At 40.5% G+C, this 21,406-nt stretch overlaps 1 protein-coding gene across 13 annotated transcripts in view; it reads right to left on the reverse strand.

Moving 5' to 3' along the window:
- Positions 1-21,406, reverse strand: part of CADPS (calcium dependent secretion activator) — a 483,782-nt gene that overhangs the window by 339,933 nt on the left and 122,443 nt on the right. The gene's annotated exons all lie outside the window — the stretch shown is intronic.

Raw genomic sequence — 21,406 nt, forward strand, 5'->3', positions numbered from 1 at the left:
CAGTTAAGTTATAACCATGATGAAGGATTTGGATATGAAATCCTATAAAGATTAACCGTTGGTAAACCCCTAATCATGGACCAAGCCTGGGCTCAAATACCAACAATAAGAAATGATAATGACAGTTTAAATTTTTCAAAAATGCATATATACCAAGCATGGTGCTAAGTGATTTATTCATTACCTTATCACAGCCTCATAATAAATGCCATAAAGCACATTCTGTTATTATTCCCATTTTATAGACAAGCCCATTTTAGGGAAGTGACTTGTACAAGATTTTGAACGGTAAGGTCAATTCAGTGTTGAATTTTTTTTTATTTATTAACATCTACTTTCACTTATAAAACCAACCATTCAAAATGGAAAAAAAAAAAAAGAGTGTAACGAGTGTAGTATATTCAGATGCTGATAGCAAACGCCTGTCTTCTGTGTTGCATGACTGTCTTCCCTTCCAACATTGTAAACAATCATCACTCTCCACTGTTCACAGAATGGATGAATGGATACACTAAGTTTTAGGTTAAAACTTTTTGGGTTGAAAAGGTAACCTCTTCTATCCATAGGGCAACTTTGGGGAAAGTCAAGAATTGTTTGTTACAATGTGACATATTATTTAACCTCAGGGGTTGAAAACCTGCAGCCCTTGGGTGAAATCCACCAGCTACCTGCTTTTGTAAATAAAATTTTACTCGAACTCAGACAGCCACGCCCCTTCCTTTACATATTTCTGTGGTTGTCTTTGCTACAGTGACAGAATTAAGCCGTTGCTGCACGGGCTGCAAGGCCCACAAAGCCTAAAATATTTACCAGATCCTGGTGCAATTCTTCTTTTGAAACCTTTATAATTTGAATATTCATGAACGCTTTTGCTGGTGTTCTTGCTCCAAAGAGCAACTTTGTTTTCATTCTGGGGTCACTCGGCCCTGCCAGGAGGATACTCAAGATGTGAAAGCAGTTCCTTTTTCAAATCATCCAATTGGCCCCATTGTCCACTAGCAAGGGCAGGATGAGAAAAACAAGCATTTCCTGTCCTTAACCATCTGCTAAACACTGTGGGGTTTTAAGTACGTTTTCAAAAATTAAATCAGGAAACACATCGCATTGATCTGCCTGAACCCAAATGAGGGAAGCAGACATAAACCTAAGCCATCTCCACTGAATAAAGACACATCCAGTGAAATCACAATTAGCCAAGATAAAGAGTCCTCAGCTGACCTTTCTTTGCCTGTAATAAATTTTAGGGGGGGAAGGGCACGGGGAGGAAGGAGCAGGCTCTACAAAAAGACAAACCTAAAAGATTTAAAAAATACGTGCATACCTATCTTTTCTAGAGTATGGATAGGATCATAAGCTTCTACTTATTCTCCAGAACCTTCTATATCAATGGAACATCACAACTCTTTAGCAATTGAGTTAAAAAGTTTCTTTCAGAGTCATACAAACTTGAGTTCAAATCCTGGTTTTGCTGCTGACAGCCTGTTTGACCTTGGAAAACTCAGTGAACTTCTCTCTCTCTTTTAGGCTCTTTATTAAAATGTGGGTAAAAATATCTAGTTTACAAGCTTACTGAAGGATTCGATATGATAATATATGTAAAGCACTAGGCTTAGTGCTCGGAACACGGTAAATGCTTCATATTTGGCAGGCATTAATACTGCTCAAACGGAAGTTCGGAAGATAGATCATGAGGCCTCCCTAACACAGAAGCATTCACTAGCTGGGCAGGAAATAAAACGAAGATATTTTACACATATTTTTGGAAAGGATTAAAACTAAAAGGATTGGGGGCGCCTGGGTGGCTCAGTCGGTTGGGTGTCATGATCTCATGTCGTGAGTTCGAGCCCCGCGTGGGGTTCGGTGCTGACAGCTCAGAGACTGGAGCCTGCTTCAGATCCCGTGTCTCCCTCGCTCTCTGCCCCTCCCCCACTCACGCTTTGTCTCTGTCTGTCAAAAATGAATAAACGTTAAAAACAGTAAAAAAAAAAAAAAAAACCAAAACTAAAAGGGTTAACAAAATTTAATCTGTACACTCTACTCCACTACCCACCATTTCTGCCAACGGTAGGTCTGAATCACCAAAGAGGGAAGAAGGCTATGTGCTGCAGGAAGAAGGTAAGTTCAAATCATTACCACGGGGAGTCTGGGCTGGTGAACCATGTCAGAAGACTTGTAAAAAAAAATCTTTACTTGCAAAGCCGTGTTAGATGGTTTGTAAAAGCTTCCATCATTCAGTGCAAAGTGGCAAAAGTAGAAAATACTACTTCTGTGTCTCTTTTTCTGAGAGTACACCTCTTTAACGCCTCTGATTACAATTTTGTGGTTCAGTGCTTATGAGAAGACTTTGAATAGATGAGCGTATTTGATTCCATCTTGGCAACTTAAGGAAAAGATCGCTAAAATGGCTACAGCAGTTTGGAAGGCGGACTTCATACCTAGCTCCCTGTTCTTCAGATGCAAGAGAGCCTCTCTCAATTTCAACTTTTCCATAGCAGTTAGTCTCTCAATAACAGCAGGTGCAGGTAAACAGAAACATCTGCCACGTAATCTAGGAAGGACTGATACAGAAGTAAGAATTGTCTGATACCCTCATCATGACAAATCATTGCTCTGGAACAATTGTTGCTCTGGGAAACTAAATACTGCTATCTGTCTCTGTGCCCCTTACATCATTAATGCCCTCTAATTTTGCCCCTACTAACGTAATAGAACGTCTCATGTGATATACACATCTTGACCTCTGACAATACGCCACAAATGCTGAAATTAAAGTAAACTGGCAAGTAAATCCATTGAAACCAGCAGCCCAACAAATAGCTAAAGATAGTTAAAGGCAGTGCATTATTTTAGAAAGGCAAGATTTAATTTATGTACCTCTTCCTTCAACCCTGTGATTGGAGAGAAAGGTTGAGTGTGACCCAAGGGAAAGTTCACGGCTAGAGAACCTCAGGTGAAATCCCCACTATAAAATAGGAGTATTAGTGGATTGGTATTAGTGGATTCAGATCTCAGATTGCAATGCCTTTTCCATTGTTGCACTGTGCCTAACCAGAAAAAAAGAAAAACACCAAACACATACTTTTATGGAAAATGGGCATTTAGCCCCAGCAGGCCAGCAATGCCTTGTCCTTTGCAATAAGTGATTTAGTTAATATTTAGTTGAACATCTACTGTGTGCCAAGCATTGTGACAAGTGTTAGCCCTATAGTAGTGAAAGCTCTTTTTTTTTAATGTTTATTTATTTATTTTGAGAGAGAGAGAAAGCATGTGAGTAGGGGAGAGGCAGAGAGAGAAACCCAAGCAGGCTCCACACTGTCAGCACAGAGCCGGATGTGGAGCTCCAACTCATGAACTGTGAGATATAACCTGAGCTGAAATCAAAAGTCAGCCACTTAACTGACTGAGCCACCTACGTGCCCCCTGTAGTGCTTGCTCTTAACTAGGTAGTCTGATAGTCAATAAAAGACTAAGTATCCAAGGTAATTTCAGATTGTATTTAGTTCTAGGATGGTAATTAACAAGGCACTGTTATAAAAAACAAAGCAAGGAAAAGTTTATTATAGGCAGAATAATGAGGGAAAGTGTGTCTTAAAAAAACTTACATTTAAATTGACACTTGAAAGGGCGCTTGGGTGGCTCAGTCAGTTGAGCATCTGACTCTTGATTTTGGCTCAGATCATGATCCCAGGATGGTGGGATGGAGTCCTGCAGAAGGCTTTGTGCTAAGCATGGAGACTGCTTAAGGTTCCCTCCCTCTCTCCCTCTCTCTCTCTCTCTCTCTCTCTCCCTCTCTCCTTCTCTCCCTCTCTCCCTCTCTCCCTCTCTCCCTCTCTCCCTATCCCTCTCCCTCCCTGCCTCTCCCCCTCTCCCGCCCTCCCTCCCTCCACCCTTCTCCCCATCCCATGCTTTCTCCCTAAAATAAAATGAACATAAAAATAGATAAATTTAAAAAAATAAACTGACACTTGAAGGAGTCCCTCATGTAAAGAAACCTGGGATGAGGGAAGAACACTATAGCAGAAACTCTATGATGACACCCAGTGAGTCACATAGTCTCTTCCCTTGAGTGTGGGGAGAACCTGTGACTTTATTCTAATCAATAGCACATAACAAGAGGGAAGAGATTTTGCAGATGTAATTAAAGTTGTTAATCAATTGACTTTAACAGAAAAGAGTGAATATCCTCGGTGGGTCTGACTTAATTAGATAATCCTTTATTTTTATAGGATATTTTATTTAATTAACTTGTTTATTTAAAGTAATCTTGGGGCACCTGGGTGGCTCAGTCGGTTGAGCGTCCAACGTTGGTTCAGGTCATGATGTTGCAGTTCATGAATTTGAGCCCCACATCGTGCTTGCTGCTGTCAGTGTAGACCCCACTTCGGATCCTGTCTCCCTCTCTATCTGCCCCTCACCCACGTTGTCTCTTTCCCTCTCAAAAATAAATAAGCAATAGAAAAAAAAAAGCTCTCCTCTCTGTAAATACATACATACATACACCCAATGTGGGACTGCAACTCACGATTCTGGGACTGGAACTCACATGTTCCAACAACTGAGCCAGCCAGGCTTCCCCCCAGCTGATCCTTTTAAAAGAGCGTCTTGGGGCACCTAAGTGGCTCAGTCAATTAAGAATCCATTTTGGCTCAGGTCATGATCTCACAATTCATGGGTCTGAGCCCTGTGCCAGGCTCTGTGCTGACAGCTCAGAGCCTGGAGCCTGCTTCAGATTCTGTGTCTCCCTCTCTCTCTGTATCTCCCCCACTTGTGCCCATTCTCTCTTGAAAAAAATAAACGTTAAAAAAAAAAGAGGGTCTAGAAATATTAGACTTGAAGCACCAGAGACTCTGTCTCTGTGCTGCTGGCTTTGTGGAGTCTTAGAGTTGCAAGGATATGAGTTATGCCAACAACATGAGGGAGCTTGGAAGCAGATCCTTATCTGTTGAGCCTACAGATGAGAACACAGCCTAGTCAGAGCCACAATTCAAACCTCCGAGTCCCTAGCAAACAACCCAGCTATGTTGTGCCTAGACTTCTGACCCACAAAAACTGTGAGATAATAAATGGATATTTTCTTCAGCCACGACATCTGGGGTAAGTTGTTACACAGCAATATAATGGAAACAAATACAATAAGTAGGATAACACCTATAAAGTCCTTGGGAGGTGTGTTTAAATTTTTTTTAGTGTTTATTTATTTTTGAGAGAGAGAGAGACAGAGACAGAGCGCAAGTGGGGGAGGGGCAGAGAGAGAGGGGACACAGAATCCAGAGCAGGTTTCAGGCTCTGAGCTGTCAGCACAGAGCTCAATGTGGGGCTCGAACCCATGAACTGTGAGATCATGACCTGAGCCAAAGGTGAACGCTTAACTAACTGAGTCATCCAGGTGCCTCCTGAGGTGTACTTAGTAAGCAGGGAGGAAGATAGTCAGGAGCCATTCTATGACAAAGTAGGAAAGTTTAGGATTTACGGCCAGCATCTAACTTGCTGTGTCTAATGCATGGTAAGTGGTTCAAACATCTGTTGAATGAATGAATGAATGAATGAATGATGAAAGTATGTTGCTAAGTAACAGTGTTGAAATACTAGACTGCCATTGCCACCCCCCTCAGATTTCAAAACATTTCTTCCGTAGATATATATTGAAAGGCCATTATGTACAAAGAATCGTACTGGTGTTAGAAAGCCAAGAAATAGATTAAGAAATAGAGCCTGGCCCAAGAAGCAAATACTTAGCTAACAGATCTACTGGAAACTTCTGGATTAGGTAAAAGCTATGTACTTATATATAGATTAAAGGCTCCATAAGGAGGTATGGATAAAACCCAGTAATCCGGGTCACAACTGAAAGCTTAATAATTTGAGGTTTCTCTTCAGAGTCTAATAAACTATCTGAAAAGCTGCCAAGTGCTAATCAAGTCTAAGGGAAATAGCTCGGTAATAAGATGAGCACATCATCAAAGGCCATATTGAAGAGGGTTTGGAGAGAAGGAAATGAAATGTTAAGAAAATCAGTACTTCAGCAATGATGGGGAATTTACATATTGAAAATGGGGAATTCAGTATTGAAAACGCAAAGGTGTTTATGGATCAGAACACCATATTCATGTGTTTCCAGTCAACGCTTCCAGATTACGTGAGAAAGTCCAGAGATTCAGAGAAGATAAATGAAGAGAACACTGTCGTCTTCTGTTAGCTGCATACCCGTTATCCCTGCTGGCCATTAGGCACAAGTGATGGCTGAGCTAAGGCTAAAGTCACATGCTGATATTTCCAGGAGCCGTGGATGTCATTAGTAACAGCACAAACGGAAATACCTTTCTCCAAAAGCCGAACTGAAACAGGAGGAAACAACTGACTTCCTTAATCATACTCCCCCATGAGTAAAAATTAGCTGGGTTCTTCAAGAAGAGCTCATTTGCATTTGAAAATATATGAACATACAGACCTCCCTCCTCCCAAAAAGCACCTCAGGACTGTTTTTCAAGGGAAAACACCCACATGCTTTAGAATGAAGCAATTAAGGATAACTCGTACGGTTAGGCAGAGGGGTAGGTAGGAAGCAGCAGACATCTGGTCCAACTGGACATCAAACCAACTCCAGATTTGGAGGCCACTAAAGAGAAAGGGGGAGAACTGGTGCTTTGCCTTTTTAAAACTTTTTAAATACCACACACCACCACCACCACCACCACTGTCCTCTTTGCATTTTATGAAGGCAGAAAGCGGGTCTGTCTTAGTCTCATTTGTCAACGATGCAACCCAATCTCAAAAGATGTTACCCTACTGTTAAAGTTAGGCTTCGAATTCAATTCAAATGTTCAAATAGCTACATAATTGTCTGCTTCCTCTCAAGAGTCTAGGGTAATAAAAACAACACAGATTTCATAACACAAGTTTCCAATTATTTTGCATTGATTATTAGATTGACTATGAGCAAACTCTTCCATGAGATAGAATGGTGTATTCTCAAATACACAAAACAGACTTTAAAAATTCATGCCACAAATATGGAAGCATTTGTTAAGCCTCTCTGGGTTTCTTTTTAATGTTTTTCTGGACATGGTTCATGTTACAACAGACAACTGGTACGTAACTGATATAATCACTCTTTGACAAACGTCCTTTCTCATTTGAGATGGAAGCTTCACTTACTGGCAGCAAGTCATAAAGAGAGATCATGGGAACCTTCAGAAAGTGGTACCAGAAATCAGATCACAGCTTCTACTAGGATGTGATATTCATAAGAAGAAAACACTGCATGTTTCTGATTTTGGAAGCACCGGGGAATTGCTTTGCCTCATAAGGAGAAGGAGGTCCAGACAATACAAAACAAAACAAGAAACAATTTAAGCAGAGCACAGTGAGAAAGTAAGCCGTATCATTATTACTTGTGCATCTTTGCTCCTGTGAGTTGATAGAGATCTGAAGAGCTGAGTGGACTCTGTGAGAAAGTAAGTGAGTGAATCTATAATTTCTGAAATCTGATTGCAGGGCGTGGGAACACTTCATGTGAAAGCTGTTCTGGTCAGTCTGAGGCTATTTCCAGGGATGGCGTCAGAAAGTTCCATCCACCCAGCCTCAGCATATTAGGGCCCTGGTCGCCCCAGCCAGGCCTCCCACTCACTGGTAGTCACTCACTGGTGGTGTGACATGACATAAGAGGACCAACGGATGAAGAGCTTCTATTTTAAGGGTTATGTGTCGCTTTAATGCATATTGTTTAACAAAAAGAATAACTAGAACATAAAAGCTGGGATGTCGAATATATCACTTCTAAAGATAAGGATAGGTTAAAAACCTAAGAATCAGTTTAATTAGAAATATTAAATAACCAGGGACGCCTGGGTGGCTCAGTTGGGTGAGTGTCCGACTTCGGCTCAGGTCATGATCTCACGGTTCATGAGTTCGAGCCCCGCGTCGGGCTCTGTGCTGACAGCTCAGAGCCTGGAGCCTACTTCGGATTCTGTCTCCCTCTCTCTCTGCTCCTCCCTCGCTCATTCTCTGTCTCTCTCTCTCTCTCCTTCAAACATAAGTTAAAAAACATTAAAAAATTAAAAAAAATATTTAAAAAAATTTTTTTTTCAACGTTTATTTATTTTTGGGACAGAGAGCGACAGAGCATGAACGGGGGAGGGGCAGAGAGAGAGGGAGACACAGAATCGGAAACAGGCTCCAGGCTCTGAGCCATCAGCCCAGAGCCTGACGCGGGGCTCGAACTCACGGACCGTGAGATCGTGACCTGGCTGAAGTCGGACGCTTAACCGACTGCGCCACCCAGGCGCCCCAAAAAATTTAAAAAAATATTAAATAATCATACGGGTAGCACTTGGAAATGGTAAAAATCATGAAGGTAGCAGAGTAATGGCTGCAATCTAGAAAACAATGCAGAAGATCATTTTCTCCCTATCCTATGGTTTTCCTAGCTTCCTGGTTGAGATTTTTGCCATTTGCTTCTATTGACAAAACACCTATATGTTTAGGGAAGAAAATTTGGAAACATAGAGGAGCACATATGAAAACCTTAAAAATCAACCATAATGCTATCTCTAAAGATCAACATGGTTAAGATATTGTTTTTTGCCCATCAATTACTTTTTCCATAAAAAAAGAGAGTATGCCTTCATACTGTTTCCTTGCCTGACTTTCCAGTTAGCAATATCTAGTGTACCTTTTCCCACATAGTAAGATTTCTCCTTCACCAAGCGCTTTTATTGGCTAACGAGTATTCTCTCATATGGTTAAATCAATATCTAAGTAGTTAATCTACTGTTGGGAATTAGTTTCCGGTTTTTCACTGTTATATGGAACTCTGCAGTGAACATCCTTGGGCTTCATTCTCTTGTACACATCTCTGAGTATTTACACATAACATATTGCTAGAGGTAGAGCCTCGACATTAAAAGGTTTGCCCATTGCCCTGGCCAACTCAGTTGGTTGAGTGTCCGTCCAACTTTGGCTCAGGTCACGATTTCACGGTTCATGAGTTCGAGCCCAGCATCAGGCTCTTTGCTGCCAGCACAAAGCTCACTTCAGATCCTCTGTCCCCACTCTCTGCCCCCCTTGCTTGTACTCTCTCAAAAATGAACACTTAAAATAAAAGATTTGCCCATAATAAAGCCACTGTACTGTAAATTAACAGATTACAGAAAAATTTGCAATAATCAATTATTCCAACAGTAAGTTCTGAGAATACCCATTCCTATATCATCTGCAGTGTATTACCACTACCAATGTTAACTTTAAAAAATGCTTTTAGGGGCGCCTGGGTGGCTCAGTCGGTTAAGCGTCCAACTTCAGCTCAGGTCACGATCTCACGGTCCGTGAGTTCGAGCCCCGCGTCGGGCTCTGGGCTGATGGCTCAGAGCCTGGAGCCTGCTTCCGATTCTGTGTCTCCCTCTCTCTCTGCCCCTCCCCCGTTCATGCTCTGTCTCTCTCTGTCTTAAAAATAAATAAACGTTAAAAAATTAAAAAAAATGCTTTTATTGTTTACCAATAACTTATATAACTCAGATTACTGAAGATATGGAATTTAAAAATCATCATGTGTTTAGAATTAATTCATACTTTTTCTTTCGTGAATCACCTGTATATGCTCTTCGTCCTAATTTCTACTGATGTGAACCATGAAGCAATAATCAACTGTACTGTCTGAATAGGAATGTAGAACATAATATCACAAGCCTTAGGGGCGCCTGGGTGGCTCTGTCAGTTAAGTGTCTGACTTTGACTCAGGTCATGATCTGATGGTTCATGAGTTAGAACCCTGCGTCAGGCTCTGTGCTGATAGCTCAAAGCCTGGAGCCTACCTCAGATTCTGTGTCTCCCTCTCTCTTCCTTCCCCTGCTTAAGCTCTGTCTCTCTTTCTCTCTCAAAAATAAATAAATGTTAAAAATATATATATTACATGCCTTAAATATTCTGTCCTAAGAAGTACTTTCCTTTACATTTCCTACAATTCTCTTTTAGCTCGGGGGGGGGGGGGGGGGCAATTATTAGTCTTGGGTGAGAAGACATTATTCTTTTATAATGTAAAAGAATTTTAATCTAAAATAGGACTGGAGGACATAAAATGGAAAATCTCACGCACGTACTTTTAGGAAAACAAAACTTAAGGCCTGGGAGAATGATTTCTTGTAAATGCCTGATTTACAGAAAACTGATAATATTGGAACTTTCTTAAATGATCAGGGATTGGTCAGGGTTTACCTCATTTCAATCATGGGAAGTTTTGCTTATGGTTTCCAGACGCATAAAAATGAAATTATGGGTTGGTCTCACAAAATAAGCTGAATTGAGCTCTGTATGACTGGATTGGTTTTGTCTGCTCAAGAACTTTCCAGAGCTGGTCTCCAGTTGTTTTTAATTTTAATAGACTAACTAGACTCCTCCTTCTTTACATTCCCTGCTCATAAATACAGCCCATCTCAAACCCTCAGTGGACTCATCTACAGCTTGGTACAGTTCGCACATCTTGAATTGCAATTCCTCTACTGTTCCTGAATACACTTTTGACAATTTTGAGCTTGCCTCAGTGTACCTCTTCATTTAGGTCAAGATTTCTTGACATCAGAAGTGGCATCAGAAGGAGATGACCCCTGAAGGATGACAACCTTCAGAGTCAAGCAAGCCGCAATGAGCCTCCTGAGCTCACTGCTTCCATGAGTCACTGTTTACTTTCAGTTTGGTGAATTCTTTTGGATTCTGAGCTCCCTCCCCTTGGTGGAGCTTTCTGATTCAAGCTCTGTGTAAAGGCATTTTAAGTATTTAAAGTACCTATTTGAAGTACGCTAAAATTTTGGTAAAATTCCATTTAAAGTTTTGAGAGAAAAAAAAATGGAGTGATACTGGTGGGCATGGGTAGAACAATAAATGCTACAAGAACACTCACCACCTCCTTATGAGAGACCAGTCCCCAGAGCAAGAGCCCCGCCCGAGAGGGTAAGTTGGTCACAGAGGGCCATAGTGACATTAGCTTGTCTCTCAACTGCAAGATAATTTCTATACAACAAGGGACACCTGGTCACCAGTTAGAAAATTAGAGGAAAGGGTGTCTGCCAGGAAAAACAAAAATGCATCTCATGAAAGGCACACGGTAAACCAAAACACCACGTCCAACCCTGAAACATACCCATCAGGCTGTTTAGTGATTTTTCTTTGGCTCTCAGGAAAACCGCTAAGCTGTGGGATCCCAATCATCTAAATGTTCTAAGGGTGGCCTTCCCTCAGGGCCTGCAGCTGGTTTTATGTTAAAAAACTATGGTCTCTCCTCATGTCCTTTTTTGACTAAATGGACCACCTCACTAAGGATAATGTAGGACTTCAATGGCTATTACGGGGAACCTTCAGTCTCCCCAGACTCGTTTTTCTCTGGACTAAATTAGAAGTCCATGGCAAGAGAACAAACAATCTGAACGGGATAGCTATTTTAATTGGTACCTAGAAGCTCTAAAAGTATTTGGGGTTCCAAAATTACCTGTCTACAAAATACTACTTTTAAGTTAACTTAAGTAAACAAGCAGTAAGAGCAAATAAAGAAGCATCTGAAGTCTCTCCCTCGCGACAGCGGTGAGGTCTCTCCTAACGCCACCACTCCAGCTCTGCTATACCCACCTTTGCCCTCTTATAACCCCTTCTTTTATCCCAACTCCTCTTCTTCTCTAGTGCTGAAACCTTGCCAACTGAGCCTGTTAAAACTCCCCCTTTCAGAACCAGAACTTCTGAGGACCCTGCTACATTATTAATTTCTTATGTCCCACGCACGAAAGCTGAACTTAGAGCTACAGGAACAGATTTTCTCAGTGTGAGTGAGGATCCTCATAGATTGGCTGAATAGATTGAAGAATTCAATACTGTCGTTCAAAATGATCCACCTGATGTCTCCAATCTTTATCAGTTAGTCTATATGTTTGTTGGAGAAGGTCAAGCCCAGCACTGGATGAAAGCTGCTAACTGATAAAGCCGCAAACCACCTTTAGAATTCCAAATAAGTCAACCACCAGCTCTTTTTTTTTTAATTTTTTTTCAACGTTTATTTATTTTTGGGACAGAGAGAGACAGAGCATGAACGTGGGAGGGGCAGAGAGAGAGGGAGACACAGAATCGGAAACAGGTTCCAGGCTCCGAGCCATCAGCCCAGAGCCTGACGCGGGGCTCGAACTCCCGGACCGCGAGATCGTGACCTGGCTGAAGTCGGACACTTAACCGACTGCACCATCCAGGCGCCCCACCAGCTCTTTTACATGACCAAGCTTGTGTCATAGTTAAAAGGCTGCATCTGGCCATTCTGAGGGCTTTCCCTAAATTGGGAGACTGCAACAAATTCAGGCATGTACCCAAAAGTCTGATGAATCTATTCATGATTACTATAGCATACTCCAAATTTTTGTAAAAGAAAATGCTGGACACCCTATAGACATTCAAGCTACCACAGTAGCCTTTAATTCAATGTTTATAAGTGATTTAAACAGAGACCTATCTCTGTTCGTCAAGACAACCCATACCAACCTTGATCTTGTTAATCTAGCTAATCAGCTAGCCCACATCCTAGAAGATGATTCCAAAAGAAGGGTAAATAAAATTTTAAATCCCCACCTTCATCAGATGAAATCTCCCAAGCAAATTCTGACTGGACTATGTCATTATCATAAAAAAAAAACCAAAAAAAAACAGCAATCAGAGAAAGGACTGCTACAAATTACAAAGATTCAGATGATGAATCTTTCCAAGAGCCAAGGGTCAGATGACTCTTTCCAAGAGCCAAGGGTCAGACTCATCCCCAGGATGAGGCTCTAAGGAAACCCAGGGACTGTTTGTCATTCTGGAAACTACTCTCCAGAATGAGGATGAACCTCTTATAATATTAACCGACACAAGAACTACTCGATCAGTGCCCAACCCCATTGCAATTAAACAATTCCCCCTTGGAGTAATACATTCATTCAAGTAAGGGGGGCCTCAAATAAACCACAGTGTGTTCCTACTTACAAACATATACACTTCTGCTTGGGACATTTGCAAGATAAACTTCCATTTCTCCTCAGTGAATCAGCTCACATCCAGTTATTAGGGCAAGGGTTTCCTAGAAAAGTATTGTATTACCATTTCCTTTTCTGGAAAGGGAGAAGATAACTCTTGAGTTAGACGCCTCTGAATTTAAATCCACTGAATTTAATCTTCAAGAAAATCCAAACCCTATTACTTTCACAAGTACTTTACCAACAAGGGAAGATCAAACTTCAGACTCGTCCCCATTATTAGGTTTAGTACCCTGCTCTACGGGCAAAATCCTCCAAGGACACATGCAGAATTCATGGTGCCCCAAATTAAGATCCAAATTGATGCCACAAAACCTCTCCCCAGAATCAGTCAACACCCTATGAACAAAGAAGTTTATAGGGCAATAGATGTACCAGGGAAGATTATAAAGCACAGGCATTTCTTATCCCCTTGCAATCCTAATACCCCTCTCTTACCTGTAAGAAAACCTAGTGGTCAAGGATGGAAATTTGTCCAAGATCTCTGAGCAATAAATAACATCGTTATTCCTCACCATCTTGTCATTCCTAATCCCCAGAGTTACTGGCATCTATCCCTACTGAAAGCAAAATTTGCATCGTAATCGGCCTATGCAGTGCATTCTTTAGCGTTCCAGTTGATAAGGCTAACAAATATCTTTTTGTCTTTACCGAAAAGGACAGTATACCTGGATAGTAATGCCTCAAGATTTTATTGAGAGTCCTTACTTCTCACAAATTTTTGAAGCTGACCTATTTGATACAAAGTTTTGTAGATGCTTCACCTTACTACAATAGATAGATGAATTAGTTCTCTGCTCGCCCTGCTAAGCCTCCTCACAAAAAGACAGTATGCACCTGTTAAAACTCTTAGCAATTAAGGGACACAAAGTCTCAAAGGAAAAGTTGCCATTTGTTCAAACTCGAGTCTGATATTTAAGGTATTTAGTCTCAAAAGAACGGTTACATCTAGATCCTAATAGATTTCATGGCATCTTGAGGTTCCCCAAACGTGAAGCCAAATGTCAATGACAGGTTTTCTTGTGACAGTTGGTTATTTTTGGAACTGGATTCTAAACTTGTCTATAATGGCCCAGCACATATGTCTTATTAAAAACCACTAAACCTGACCCCATTATCTGGGGAAACCAAGTTGACATGGCCTTTAAAACTTTGAAGAAAAACTTAGTAAATCTACTCGCCCTTGTCATCCAGACTATTAGCTACATTTTTTCCTTTTTGTATATAAAAAAGAAGGAAATGCATTCATAATACTTAGCCCAGAACATGGGAGCTAATAACCAACCTTTGAGTTACTGCAGCCAACAATTAGATCCCGTGGCCTGAGGTTACTTATCCCTGATGACTTTGGACTGGCTTTCTAGTTAAGGCCACTGAAGAAACAGTCATGGGGTTCATCCTTTACCATCTTTGTACCTCCTGCTGTCGAAGCTCTCTTAAGCTCACACTGCACCCAACACCTTTCAGCAAGCCATCTTCTTAGGAAATTCTCTTGTTAACTACCCCTCATATCACTCTTATTCATTATAATAATTTCAACAGTGCTACCCTTCTACCTTCTTCCATGAATGAAACCCCGCCCATGCTGTTTGACTTTGATGGACTACCTATGAACTTCTTGTGATAACTTGTAAGAAACCCCCTCAACCAATGTTGACTTCTCATGATTTATTGATGGCTCTCACCTGAAAAATGAAAATGGTCAACATTGTTCTGGACATGCAATATCAAATCCTTTTGAAGCCACTGAGGCCGCTCACTTCCTTTTGGCCACATTATCCCAAGAAACTAAATGATATACTCTTACTCAAGTATATATTCTTGCTAAAGGTAGAACCACAAACATCTATACTGATCGTCAATATGCCTTTGGAGTAGCCCATGATTTTGGAATGCGATGGAAATGAGGTTTCCTTACTTTCAGGGGAGACAAAATTTAAAATGGTCCTTATGCCCAAAATTTATCATATGCTAGGCTTTTGCCAGCAGCTCTAGATATTATTAATGTCTTTAGGCATTCTAAGCCTGACTCCCAGGAAGCCAAAGGAAACCACCTCATTGATGTTCCACAAAAAAACAAAAACAAAAATAAAAACAAAACATAACAAAAAAACCAACCAACCAACCAACCAAACTAAAAAATGCTGCTTTTTGGGATTCATGGAGCAAACCTGTTATGGTCCAGAAAACGACTCACCCTCAGGCTGGCTAAAGAAAATTAAGCAGCAAAATACAACAATTGGCCCCCGAATAGGAAAAACAAAATTGGAGATCTAAAGGCTGTTGGTATCATGAAGAAAAGGAAGTCTGGTTCAGACCCAACAACAAACTGTTACTGCCAGAAATTTTAAAATTTCCATTTTTAACTACCGTACATGAATTAAATCATTGGCCAACTGTGAAAATAACACTCATGAATCAATACTGTTGGGGAAACATTGGCAACACCACAAAAAGTACCTCTTGTGACTGCTCCACCTGTCCTAAGTTTAACCCAGGGAAGCCTATCCAGATTGCCCCTTAACATTTTAATTTACCCAATGAACCATCTGAGGTTTGGCAAAGATTTCACACAATTGCCCCCATCTCATGGCTGTAATTACATCCTAGTAACGGTTTACATGTTTTCACAATGGACTGAAGCTTTCCCATGTAGACCGGTAACGGCCTCTTCTGTACCTGAAGTCCCATTAGAAAAGACTATTCCCACTTGGGGAACATCCCTTGTACTTCACAGAGATTAGGGAACCCCCTGTACTGGGTCAAATCCTTCAACAAGCCATTCTGCTCGGCCAGTTCTGTAGCACTTTCACTGTGCTTACTATCCTCAGTCTTCAGGATTGGTTGAATGTACAAAAGGATTTATTAAGACTTAGCATAATTGACATCTTCCAAGTACTCTGGCCAAAAGTGTTACCATTGGTTCTTCTAAAACTTAGACCAATTACAATTGGGATACATAACCTTCTTTGCCTTTTGAAATAATTACAGGGCGGTTGACACATTTAGGCCTTGCTTATTTTGCCCCCAATAAATAAAGGGCAATATACTTCAATTTTGCAAAGGCCCAATGAAGTCTATAAAAAAGTAATCATGCTCTGATAGAACAAACCTTTCCACAGTGCTCCCAGGAGATGAAAACATCAAGCATCACACATAACAGCCTAGAGAGTTCATCTATTGGAAAATACATCTCCAAAAAGACTTTCTTCAACCTTGCTGGAAAGGTTCCTCACAGGTGTCCTTAACTAATTCCTGTGCAGCCAAATTCAAGGAATAGACTCCTGGATACAAGTGCCACATCTAAGCAAAGCCCCCAAACTTGAATGGACCCACGCCCCAAATAGTGACCTAAAACTGAAGATTTATAGTCACTAAAGTATCTGATATCTAAAGTAGACAGCTTACCCAAGATATCTGCACCAGGCCTCTCTCTTCTCACTCTATATTTAGTTGAACCATGTCATGCAGACTTTCAGTTATCCTTTCCCTAGTTTTTCTAACATTATTTCCTTTAGCTTTAAACATCCTTTTACCCCACTTTAAAAGACTCTTTGATTCTGCTAACCTAATTGATTGCTGGATTTGAGCCAGAGCAAATATACTCACGATGAACCTGAATTGTTGGCCTGACCACCATCTTTAGAAGGATGGCAAAACCTAGTTGCTAAGGATATCGGATTTTCCTTTGATACCTGTGAAACCACACATGTCCTCCCTTTCAGAAAATTGGCACCAAATATTAAGGCTTTCCTTCAAGTACTCCCTAATCATAATGGAATACGCCTCACTCAGGTTTGGACGCTTACCCAAAATCATTATGTTCTGAAAACTTAATGATGGGAATGGCAAAACTCTTAGATAGCTCCCACTAAATATTTGTAACTATACTATTTTATATAATCCAGGTGAACATGGATTCACTCCCATAGGAATCTAGAAGACTGTATCACCTTAATGTATCTTTATAGTGGGACAATGAAAACTAATAATACTAGAAAATGAGAAGTTGATGTACTCCCACTCATTGGGACTTAACTGGGAATTAACAAAAAAAATGTGGGGAATGGAGGAAATTTAATTCAACTTATTTTTCTCCTAGAAATCTTCTGCATCTCTACCAAAATCTTACTTATACTAGAACAGCTCTCTCGTTACTTCAGATCTACAAAAATATAAGGTGCTCACGTAGTCATTCCCACAATGCTAGTGAATCAGATTATAGTGTGCTCTGAATAAGTGATTATATTTCTGATCATGAGATCCCCTCTTTTATTCCAGCTAAAAATATCTGGGCAAAGAGACCCAACTGTGCCTTAGAAGACACTGGGTATTTCTTTTGATGCGGAAGAAACATGTACCCTACACTTCCCTTTATTGATTGATTGATTGATTGATTGATGTTATTAATAGGTCTAATTTAATGCTAAACTTTATACTTTCCCTGGAAGCAAAGTTCTCTGAATGCTCCATTCCGCCCCACCCCCCAAATTGTTGTATAGAAGAGAAAACCAAGATCTCAAGGAAGAACACAATATTGATCTGAACATTCAGTGTATATAGCTTTAGAACATGAAAACATTTATGGTTTTTAAAATATGTTATATCTTGCCTGGCAAAATTTTCTTAGACTACATTACCCAACAGCAACCTGTGACTAAAATTTGTCTTTCTCTCAGACTGGCTTATTTCACTTATTTCACTCTCCAGATCCATCCATGTTTTTGCAAATGGCAAGATTTCATTCTTTTTTAAGTCTGAAATACCCCACTGCCTACACTTCCCTTTAACTGGAAGACATGTTTGGGGATCACTGGCCTCACTTCTGACCCTGAAATTAGAAAAACTCTTCCTTTTACTGCTTATATACCTAATCTGTGGTCTTCTGTCAATTTAAAAAGACACGTCAGAACTCTGAAGGTTATGATTTTGGATGGCTGGTTACATACAACTCTAGAGTAGATAGGAAGGGTTTGGTGGAGGCTTCCATCAGAACCTTTTTAGCTTAGGTTGGAGTAGCAGACCTTGAAAAAGCAACTCACAATCTTTCTATACTTATCTCTACCACTCTCAATGTTTTTATCTGAGCATCAACAAACCCAAACAGATAGCCTAGCAGAAATAGCCCTACAAAAACTACAGAGCCCTTACCCTCTTCACTGTTCGGCAGAGAGGAACCCGTGCCCTACTTGGAGAAGAACTTTGTTTTTAGGCTAGTAAGTCAGGGAAAATAAACACAAGACCTAAAAATAATGAAGGACAATATCAAGTTGCTAGCAGTAGTTGACCAGGCTCCTGGAACTTGGGACAGTTTTGATCAGCTAAATATAGCAGGTGGGGAAGCTGGTCGAGAAGTGCATTTCAGTCAATAGTTATCACTGGGCTTTTGGTCCCTAGATTAAGTTTTTAATTAAACGTCTACTCTTTGGTATCAGTCAAAAAATGCCTTATTCCCAAATGTATGTACAAAATAAAATTCTTTTCCTTTCAAAGACCTTTGCTAGAATTCAACTGACCGTGGGAACTAAATTGTCCTCCATCAGAGGGATATAGCTGAGATTTTTCATTCTCAATGTTCTTGTTGTTCAAGAGAGGCAAGTGAAATTCTGTATCGTCGCCCTCCTCCATGGGACAAGACCCCTGAGGATGGTCCTCCTCAGCTTAATGGGAGAAGACACCTGTGCACTACTTTCCTAAGCTCCATGGGACATAGAATACAAGCTATCTAGGAGCCAATTACACTTAAAAAAAAAAAAAATCTGAATGACCTAATTGACCAGAGGTGTTTCCTGAAAAAGATCTTGATCAAAAGGGGGAAGGGGGAAGAAATTTCAGTCTAAAATGGAACCTGAGGACATAAAATGGAAAAATCTCAATCGTGTGTCCTTAGGAAAACAACACTTAAGGACTGAGAGACTGATTTAAATACAGCCTACTCCAAACCTTCAACAGACTCGCCTACAGCTTGCTATAGTTTGTGTGCCCTGAGTTGCAATTCCTCTGCTATTCCTGAATACACTCATCTTTTTAACAATTTTGAGCTTGCCTCAGTTTACCTCTTTGTTTAGGTCAACAGTAGTACTATATTTCTTGTCTAACTCATGGAAAACATGTTGAAATTATGAGTCTAAATCATTCATTTTTAGGGGAAAACATAGTCCTGCCACTTAACCAAAAACACGGAGATGAGACCTGGCATGGTGACGCGTTCGTTCCAATAATGCTGCTGTTTGAACAAGGACAGAAAATAAGCACAATAAGCTGTTGTAATAAGAAGAAAAATTAATCCCCGGAATCATTTTGTGACTAGCAGGTTTAGGAACCCTTAACCAGCTCTGTCATTCTGAGGGTTACTCATAACTCAAGCAGGTCATTTGACAACCCATATTCTTGTGGGAGAAAAGGTGGTCCTGGCGATAGGTAGGAATACCAACTGCTTACCCCATTCTAAAAGTGCCATGTAGGGATGTAGCAATTATTTGATACAAAAAGAAAATTTTAATTTAATTTCATATTGAGATTTATTTGCTCATTTCAAAATATTTCTCGACCCAGCAAAGGAAATATCAACCTTTGGGTTGGCAATCAGCATTCTGAATTGAAGTCGACTGAGTAGAAAATAGGAACCTAACGTATATATTGTATTATGAAATGACAAACAGATTCCTACTTACTAAAATATCCGGTACGTTCTGGGTGAGCATAATGGTTGATGACAAGACCCTATCTACCAGTTAAAATAAACTGCAATCATCCATTTATTAACTCAGTAGGCAATTATTGAGCACCTCTATGTGCCGAGAATTGTTTCATGCCAGGGTTTCGTGGAAATACTAGTGAATAAGGCAAAGATGAATCACCACCTTCCTAAGTGTGAGACAGGGAATAAACAGGTAAAAATAGACAAACAAGGAATAGAAAATAGTGGTAAAAGCCGGGATAAAAATGGAACAAAGGATGAGATAGAGAGTGAATGTGAGATGTAGGCAAAAAACCCACTTTTGATGGGATGGTCTTAGAAGAGCTCTTGGAGAACTTGACATTTAAGCTGTGGCAGTCATGGAAAGGTCTCGGCAAAAAGCATTCTAAGCTGAAGGAGAAGCAAATGCAAAGACCCAGAATCAATTTGGTGTGCTGGGGAGACAGAATGAAAGCCAGTGAGCGAGCATGTGGGAAAAACGGGGTGAGCAAGAGTGGTTCATACACTGCCTCAAGCCTTAGTGAGGAGCTGGGATGTCACTTTAAAGGTATTGGGGTGCTACTGGAATTCTTAAACAGAAAAGCAATGTTATTCACATTATATAAAATATAATATAATATAATATAATATAATATAATATAATATAATATAATAAATATACAATATATGTTGTTTTTTGTTTTAAGAAGGCTCCACACCTACCACAGAACCCCATGCGAGATGTGCACTCATGACCTTGAGATCAAGACCTGAGCTGAGACCAAGAGTCTGACACTTTACTAAGTCACCCACGTGCCCTAGGTCCAATTTATATTTTAAAAAACTTGCTCTAGCTGGTGTGTGGTGGACATATTATTGTGAGGCAAGAGGGGAGGCAGGGTCACCAGTTGGGTTGACACTGTGGTCATCCTATAAGAGATGCTGGTTCCTTGAACTAGAAAGTAGCCATGAGGAAGGAAAGAAGTAAGCCTCAAAATCCTGTAGTTCTTTTTTTTAATTTTTTTTTTTAACATTTATTTATGTTTGAGAGACAGAGCATAAGAGGGGGAGGGGCAGAGAGAGAGGGAGACGCACAATCCAAACCAGGCTCCAGGCTCTGAGCAGTCAGCACAGAGCCTGACACGGGGCTCGAACCCACAAACCGTGAAATCATGACCTGGGCCAAAGTCTGATGCTCAACCAACTGAACCACCCAGGCACCCTAAGATCTTGTAGTTCTTATGTTAAGTTTGTATGGCACTATTCTGATACCATCTGTTGACTTTTTGCCTCTTCTGGTAGACTATCCTATATTTTAACTGCTACCATTTATAAAGTGTCCCATGTTGCTCTGGGCTTTATACACATTGAATCCTTAGAACAATTTCATCCCAAGCTCATGGGTGAGGAGGTTCACTAACTCCCCAAGGCCACAAAACTGGTGAAGGTCATAGTAAGAATTACCTCGGTCTGTCTGATTCTGAGCAAGGCACAACTCAGCCAATACACTATAGTGTCTTAATTTAACCTATGCTAGGGGCAGAGTTAGCCCAGGGAAATTAGGGCACAACTGGGTTTCTTCAATGGTTCTTAGAAGGAGAAGGGCAGTAAAACTACCAGGAAGGGAAGCCCTAGTTTCAAGTGCTGATTCCTGGGCCCTGTCCTGAGAATGCAGAATTAGAATCTCTAG

Source organism: Prionailurus viverrinus, chromosome A2 (genome assembly GCF_022837055.1).
Source record: "Prionailurus viverrinus isolate Anna chromosome A2, UM_Priviv_1.0, whole genome shotgun sequence".
Classification (NCBI taxonomy): Eukaryota; Metazoa; Chordata; class Mammalia; order Carnivora; family Felidae; genus Prionailurus; species Prionailurus viverrinus.